General features: G+C 39.7%; 3 non-coding genes across 3 annotated transcripts; all 3 read left to right on the top strand.

The window, feature by feature from the left end:
- TRNAS-UGA (transfer RNA serine (anticodon UGA)) lies at positions 1-82 on the top strand. The gene has a single exon. It is a non-coding gene; the product is annotated as a tRNA-Ser (tRNA).
- Positions 83-3,989: 3,907 nt separating this feature from the next.
- On the top strand, positions 3,990-4,071 carry TRNAS-UGA (transfer RNA serine (anticodon UGA)). The gene has a single exon. It is a non-coding gene; the product is annotated as a tRNA-Ser (tRNA).
- Positions 4,072-7,978: 3,907 nt separating this feature from the next.
- On the top strand, positions 7,979-8,060 carry TRNAS-UGA (transfer RNA serine (anticodon UGA)). Its single transcript has one exon. It is a non-coding gene; the product is annotated as a tRNA-Ser (tRNA).
- Positions 8,061-8,524: the final 464 nt, after the last annotated feature.

Below are 8,524 nucleotides of genomic sequence, written 5' to 3'. Positions count from 1 at the left end.
GTTGTTGTGGCCGAGTGGTTAAGGCGATGGACTTGAAATCCATTGGGGTCTCCCCGCGCAGGTTCGAATCCTGCCAACAACGAGAATCTTGTTATTATCGGCTACAATTTCAGAAGTTAACCTTTAGTATTTCTTCAATTTCAGTTTTATAAATAGGTGGCTTATTTTTGTGTCACTATTGCCTCTCCACATATTTATTATCGCTACCTCTATCATGTCTTTGCTACATCTCTCTTCCTACTTTAGCACTGGTGTAAACGCTTCAAATTATTATACCATTGCTCTCTCAATCATACCTGGGCATGCACTTGAAACTTACTTTACCAATAAAAGATGCAAAGAGAGAAATAGAACAAAAGTGCTGGCTGGATTTGGCAAACACACTTCATAAAACTGCATTTTCTTTTTTATTCTCCCCCGTGTTACATGCTTAACCTCTCCCTATGTAATTTCTCTTAATCTGCTGTCCCAGGAAGAGAATTTCATCTACAGGCTCTTTCTGTGTTTTTTTCCTTAGTCTTTCTTTCCCTTTTCTTAGCTGTGTAACTGTTCCTTTACGCTCTCTATTTACGCGCCATTAATCTCATTTGAGCTCCTTGCTCCCGCTCCTGTTTTCTCCAACTCTCATACTGCCAGTTCTCTCTTTCTCTGTGGTTGGTGGCTAAAATCCAGAGCTTTCGAAGCCACGTGGTTTCTGCCTCTTGTTGTCAGACTTGAATTGGAAAAGGAACCATATTAACAAGCCTTTACCACTCACACACGGCGGAAGTTTATACTTTAATTCAGTGAGCTAAGAAAAGCGTGTTGTGGGTCCCCTACGAGCCATGGTGCTTGCTTCATCATGATTTGGAACCAGTCATTAGCCGCAGCTCTGCTAATGAGCCACTGAGGTCAGTTTCAATAATTACTCAAAAACATGACCTTGCAGCCCGCCCTCAACTGTGTATTTATATTACTTTACTGCTGTTCGTGTGATTAGCTGGGAGGAGCTCACGGCGGCATCCTCCCTATAAAAGTGTAGATGGATCACTCCTTAACTCTTTCTTGCTTCACATACAAATGGCTTGAAAGGTGCAGGGAAGATGTAGGTCTAATAGACAGAATCGAAGGTCTGTGCCAAGTGGGTTTCTCTGCATTGGTGTCCCATCACAGGCCCGCAAGTGTAATGTGTTATCTTTGACTCCTGGCAGTTCACAAGCAGGCGGCCAGGAAACGGTTTCAGCCTATCAACCACTGAGGAGACGCAGCCTCTGTATGAGGAATGAGGAAGGAATGAATACATCCAGCCTATCACAGGAGCAGCCCTGAGTGTTCCAAATTATAAATTCTCCATGTTAGTGTATGGCATTGACCCCATGTAGCTCGCCGTGATCGTATAGTAGTTAGTACTCTGCGTTGTGGCCGCAGCAACCTTGGTTCGAATCCAAATTACGGAATTGTGGTTGGCAATGTTACGGCAGTTGGGTTCTGCTTTTACAGAATTACCAAATGTACCAGAGGTTTAAATATTTAAACCATCTAACAACAAAATATTTAATTTAACATGATTATAAGCTGTAGCTATAATGTATTTACTTACATAAATTATCGTTCTTGAACCTATTGTGGGTGGAGGGGGAGCGGAGCTCACCCCCCAGGTGCAGTTGAGTAACCTGTGTTGTGGCTCTCTACAGGGAAGGCACAAATGTTGCTGTCACCCAGCGCAATCCAGATGTGTATTGGGGCCTGGTTTCAGGTAAATAGAGCAGTAAGTGCAGAGAAATGTTCACTCTCTAAAAGTGGCATTTCTAAAATAGTAAAGTTAAATCCAACCTCACCAGTAAGTAGGATTTTCAATAAATAAATAAAGCTACTCCTCTCCGATATGGAATTACCAAATAAAAAGTATAGGGGAATACCCAATGCTAACCTATGAGAGAGGTAGACCTCACAGTAGTGAAAAATGAAATAGACTGTTTGGTACTTACAGGACATGCAAACCACCAAAATACATATCTTATCTTTTACTTGCATAGCATCATGCACCTAGGACTACCTAGGGCCTATCTTAGGGGTAAATTATATGTAATAAAAGGGGAGTTTAGGGCTTGGCAAGTAGACTGGGACTCCCCTGGGAGACCCTTGAGTCTATGCCCAGAACCATAACTCTGCCAGTCGAGTACTTACCTAAAAGCCGATAACTCACTTCTCTTCCATAGGCTAACATTGACTGGTTCCACTTGGAATTTCTTCTAAGTGTGGAGTTTTGGAACTTTAAAATATTCATCTAAAATCAGCCGAACAACGAATTCTGATTTACTCACCTGTTATCAGGAGAGACCTCAGTGCTGCATCTTGTAGCTCAGTACTGACCCTGAAAAGTAATTTTAACCGTACTTACCAGTAACTCGAATTTTCTTCCATAGGATATCATTGCTTGCTTTTTGCTGACAAAGTTTCTAAGTGTCGATTTTTGAAACTTCCAAATATTCTTTAAAAATCGTACCAATTGTGAAAACGTAATTGCTTACCTGTTTTAGATAGATGTCCCAGTACTGAGCCTAGGAGCCCAGCACTGAATTACCAAAGTAACGAGAATGTACTTTACCCGTAACTTGAATTTTCTTCCATAGGAAACCATTGACTGTTTTTCTGTAAAATTTCTTCTAAGTGTCGATTTTGCAAACTTATAAATATTCCTTAAAAATCGCTTGTATAACTTAAACGCAGTTTCTCAACTGCTTACAGGTGGTACAGTAGTGCTGGATCTAGGATCCAACACTGACATAGAAAAAGTAACCATAACCCCACCTACCTGCTAAGTGAATTTCCTTCCATAGGATAACATTGGTAATTTGATCAGAAAAAATTTCTAAGTGTCAACTTTTAAAATAGCAAAATATTGCTTGAAAATCACAACAGTTACTAAAACGAATTTACTCACTTGTTTCCAAGAACTGTCCCAGGACTGAATCTAGGATCCAGTCCTGGATTTAGAAAAGTAATCCTGAAAGTAATTAATTGCATATAACTTAAAATTCCCATTGAGCTCAATGTATTATTGTATTTGAAATTGTGTTTCCTATTGCAATAAACTGTAACTATTACCTGCAAAAGTCAATTGCCTATTGCAAAGTTTTTAACTAAAGCATCTTATTCTGAGAAAGTATATTTTGATACCTATTGTTGGTTCTAAAATAAAACAACGATATATTTTTTATACAAACCATTGGCCTAGAGTTCAGTTCTTGAGTGTGTGAGACCATTTGCTGACTGAGTGTGTACAACAAATGCTTTACACTGTCCTCGGATACTGCCTTACTGCTCGAGCAAGCTACCACTTTAGAGAGTAAGGTTATATCAAACTTTAGCCTCTGTCAAACCTCTGGGCACTGAGGACTCTGTGCACACTGTACCTTTTTGGGAACAGTATATACAGAGCCACTTTCTCACAGTAGTGATAAAGTGATTAGAGTCCTAAGGCCAACATAAAGATAGAGCAAAACGTGAGGTGAAAAGCAAAAAGGTCGCTGGTAGGCCACCTTAAGGATGCCATGTCTAACAAAAATTAACTGAGGATTACGTGAGTAAAACATCAGGTTTCTCTACGGCATTTGGTGAGACAAGTGGGCCTTCTTTTATCTTCCATTCAAGCAATCTTTGACGGACCCATTTATTATAGAGCTCTTCAAGGATTAAAGATAAGGTACTTACAAAGGAGTCACAAATACTCAGAGATGGTAGACTTCTGTAATATGGGTCGTAGACTAAAAGCAGCGCAAAAACAGAGTGCAACAGGGTCCAAAAAATTGAGTGCCACATGAGAGTTTGCATGCAAGCGTATCCTTTTACAGATCCAGAGATATACTCATGCAATTTTTGTTTTTAGGACAGAACGTGCATGATGAAAAAAACATTGTTTTTAAAAAGCGCATTGCAGAATATCAGTACTCTGATGTGGGACAACTTGAATACTTTCAAACAAAATATTTGCATGCAGCTTACAGTAAGTTGTTGTGGCCGAGTGGTTAAGGCGATGGACTTGAAATCCATTGGGGTCTCCCCGCGCAGGTTCGAATCCTGCCAACAACGAGAATCTTGTTATTATCGGCTACAATTTCAGAAGTTAACCTTTAGTATTTCTTCAATTTCAGTTTTATAAATAGGTGGCTTATTTTTGTGTCACTATTGCCTCTCCACATATTTATTATCGCTACCTCTATCATGTCTTTGCTACATCTCTCTTCCTACTTTAGCACTGGTGTAAACGCTTCAAATTATTATACCATTGCTCTCTCAATCATACCTGGGCATGCACTTGAAACTTACTTTACCAATAAAAGATGCAAAGAGAGAAATAGAACAAAAGTGCTGGCTGGATTTGGCAAACACACTTCATAAAACTGCATTTTCTTTTTTATTCTCCCCCGTGTTACATGCTTAACCTCTCCCTATGTAATTTCTCTTAATCTGCTGTCCCAGGAAGAGAATTTCATCTACAGGCTCTTTCTGTGTTTTTTTCCTTAGTCTTTCTTTCCCTTTTCTTAGCTGTGTAACTGTTCCTTTACGCTCTCTATTTACGCGCCATTAATCTCATTTGAGCTCCTTGCTCCCGCTCCTGTTTTCTCCAACTCTCATACTGCCAGTTCTCTCTTTCTCTGTGGTTGGTGGCTAAAATCCAGAGCTTTCGAAGCCACGTGGTTTCTGCCTCTTGTTGTCAGACTTGAATTGGAAAAGGAACCATATTAACAAGCCTTTACCACTCACACACGGCGGAAGTTTATACTTTAATTCAGTGAGCTAAGAAAAGCGTGTTGTGGGTCCCCTACGAGCCATGGTGCTTGCTTCATCATGATTTGGAACCAGTCATTAGCCGCAGCTCTGCTAATGAGCCACTGAGGTCAGTTTCAATAATTACTCAAAAACATGACCTTGCAGCCCGCCCTCAACTGTGTATTTATATTACTTTACTGCTGTTCGTGTGATTAGCTGGGAGGAGCTCACGGCGGCATCCTCCCTATAAAAGTGTAGATGGATCACTCCTTAACTCTTTCTTGCTTCACATACAAATGGCTTGAAACGTGCAGGGAAGATGCAGGTCTAATAGACAGAATCGAAGGTCTGTGCCAAGTGGGTTTCTCTGCATTGGTGTCCCATCACAGGCCCGCAAGTGTAATGTGTTATCTTTGACTCCTGGCATTTCACAAGCAGGCGGCCAGGAAACGGTTTCAGCCTATCAACCACTGAGGAGACGCAGCCTCTGTATGAGGAATGAGGAAGGAATGAATACATCCAGCCTATCACAGGAGCAGCCCTGAGTGTTCCAAATTATAAATTCTCCATGTTAGTGTATGGCATTGACCCCATGTAGCTCGCCGTGATCGTATAGTGGTTAGTACTCTGCGTTGTGGCCGCAGCAACCTTGGTTCGAATCCAAATTACGGCATTGTGGTTGGCAATGTTACGGCAGTTGGGTTCTGCTTTTACAGAATTACCAAATGTACCAGAGGTTTAAATATTTAAACCATCTAACAACAAAATATTTAATTTAACATGATTATAAGCTGTAGCTATAATGTATTTACTTACATAAATTATCGTTCTTGAACCTATTGTGGGTGGAGGGGGAGCGGAGCTCACCCCCCAGGTGCAGTTGAGTAACCTGTGTTGTGGCTCTCTACAGGGAAGGCACAAATGTTGCTGTCACCCAGCGCAATCCAGATGTGTATTGGGGCCTGGTTTCAGGTAAATAGAGCAGTAAGTGCAGAGAAATGTTCACTCTCTAAAAGTGGCATTTCTAAAATAGTAAAGTTAAATCCAACCTCACCAGTAAGTAGGATTTTCAATAAATAAATAAAGCTACTCCTCTCCGATATGGAATTACCAAATAAAAAGTATAGGGGAATACCCAATGCTAACCTATGAGAGAGGTAGACCTCACAGTAGTGAAAAATGAAATAGACTGTTTGGTACTTACAGGACATGCAAACCACCAAAGTACATATCTTATCTTTTACTTGCATAGCATCATGCACCTAGGACTACCTAGGGCCTACCTTAGGGGTAAATTATATGTAATAAAAGGGGAGTTTAGGGCTTGGCAAGTAGACTGGGACTCCCCTGGGAGACCCTTGAGTCTATGCCCAGAACCATAACTCTGCCAGTCGAGTACTTACCTAAAAGCCGATAACTCACTTCTCTTCCATAGGCTAACATTGACTGGTTCCACTTGGAATTTCTTCTAAGTGTGGAGTTTTGGAACTTTAAAATATTCATCTAAAATCAGCCGAACAACGAATTCTGATTTACTCACCTGTTATCAGGAGAGACCTCAGTGCTGCATCTTGTAGCTCAGTACTGACCCTGAAAAGTAATTTTAACCGTACTTACCAGTAACTCGAATTTTCTTCCATAGGATATCATTGCTTGCTTTTTGCTGACAAAGTTTCTAAGTGTCGATTTTTGAAACTTACAAATATTCTTTAAAAATCGTACCAATTGTGAAAACGTAATTGCTTACCTGTTTTAGATAGATGTCCCAGTACTGAGCCTAGGAGCCCAGCACTGAATTACCAAAGTAACGAGAATGTACTTTACCCGTAACTTGAATTTTCTTCCATAGGAAACCATTGACTGTTTTTCTGTAAAATTTCTTCTAAGTGTCGATTTTGCAAACTTATAAATATTCCTTAAAAATCGCTTGTATAACTTAAACGCAGTTTCTCAACTGCTTACAGGTGGTACAGTAGTGCTGGATCTAGGATCCAACACTGACATAGAAAAAGTAACCATAACCCCACCTACCTGCTAAGTGAATTTACTTCCATAGGATAACATTGGTAATTTGATCAGAAAAAATTTCTAAGTGTCAACTTTTAAAATAGCAAAATATTGCTTGAAAATCACAACAGTTACTAAAACGAATTTACTCACTTGTTTCCAAGAACTGTCCCAGGACTGAATCTAGGATCCAGTCCTGGATTTAGAAAAGTAATCCTGAAAGTAATTAATTGCATATAACTTAAAATTCCCATTGAGCTCAATGTATTATTGTATTTGAAATTGTGTTTCCTATTGCAATAAACTGTAACTATTACCTGCAAAAGTCAATTGCCTATTGCAAAGTTTTTAACTAAAGCATCTTATTCTGAGAAAGTATATTTTGATACCTATTGTTGGTTCTAAAATAAAACAACGATATATTTTTTATACAAACCATTGGCCTAGAGTTCAGTTCTTGAGTGTGTGAGACCATTTGCTGACTGAGTGTGTACAACAAATGCTTTACACTGTCCTCGGATACTGCCTTACTGCTCGAGCAAGCTACCACTTTAGAGAGTAAGGTTATATCAAACTTTAGCCTCTGTCAAACCTCTGGGCACTGAGGACTCTGTGCACACTGTACCTTTTTGGGAACAGTATATACAGAGCCACTTTCTCACAGTAGTGATAAAGTGATTAGAGTCCTAAGGCCAACATAAAGATAGAGCAAAACGTGAGGTGAAAAGCAAAAAGGTCGCTGGTAGGCCACCTTAAGGATGCCATGTCTAACAAAAATTAACTGAGGATTACGTGAGTAAAACATCAGGTTTCTCTACAGCATTTGGTGAGACAAGTGGGCCTTCTTTTATCTTCCATTCAAGCAATCTTTGACGGACCCATTTATTATAGAGCTCTTCAAGGATTAAAGATAAGGTACTTACAAAGGAGTCACAAATACTCAGAGATGGTAGACTTCTGTAATATGGGTCGTAGACTAAAAGCAGCGCAAAAACAGAGTGCAACAGGGTCCAAAAAATTGAGTGCCACATGAGAGTTTGCATGCAAGCGTATCCTTTTACAGATCCAGAGATATACTCATGCAATTTTTGTTTTTAGGACAGAACGTGCATGATGAAAAAAACATTGTTTTTAAAAAGCGCATTGCAGAATATCAGTACTCTGATGTGGGACAACTTGAATACTTTCAAACAAAATATTTGCATGCAGCTTACAGTAAGTTGTTGTGGCCGAGTGGTTAAGGCGATGGACTTGAAATCCATTGGGGTCTCCCCGCGCAGGTTCGAATCCTGCCAACAACGAGAATCTTGTTATTATCGGCTACAATTTCAGAAGTTAACCTTTAGTATTTCTTCAATTTCAGTTTTATAAATAGGTGGCTTATTTTTGTGTCACTATTGCCTCTCCACATATTTATTATCGCTACCTCTATCATGTCTTTGCTACATCTCTCTTCCTACTTTAGCACTGGTGTAAACGCTTCAAATTATTATACCATTGCTCTCTCAATCATACCTGGGCATGCACTTGAAACTTACTTTACCAATAAAAGATGCAAAGAGAGAAATAGAACAAAAGTGCTGGCTGGATTTGGCAAACACACTTCATAAAACTGCATTTTCTTTTTTATTCTCCCCCGTGTTACATGCTTAACCTCTCCCTATGTAATTTCTCTTAATCTGCTGTCCCAGGAAGAGAATTTCATCTACAGGCTCTTTCTGTGTTTTTTTCCTTAGTCTTTCTTTCCCTTTTCTTAGCTGTGTAA

The sequence above is a fragment of the Triturus cristatus genome, chromosome 12 (assembly GCF_964204655.1).
Source record: "Triturus cristatus chromosome 12, aTriCri1.1, whole genome shotgun sequence".
NCBI classification, from domain to species: Eukaryota; Metazoa; Chordata; class Amphibia; order Caudata; family Salamandridae; genus Triturus; species Triturus cristatus.
Note: the sequence above shows the minus strand (reverse complement) of the source record. Positions and strands in the feature narration are given on the sequence as shown.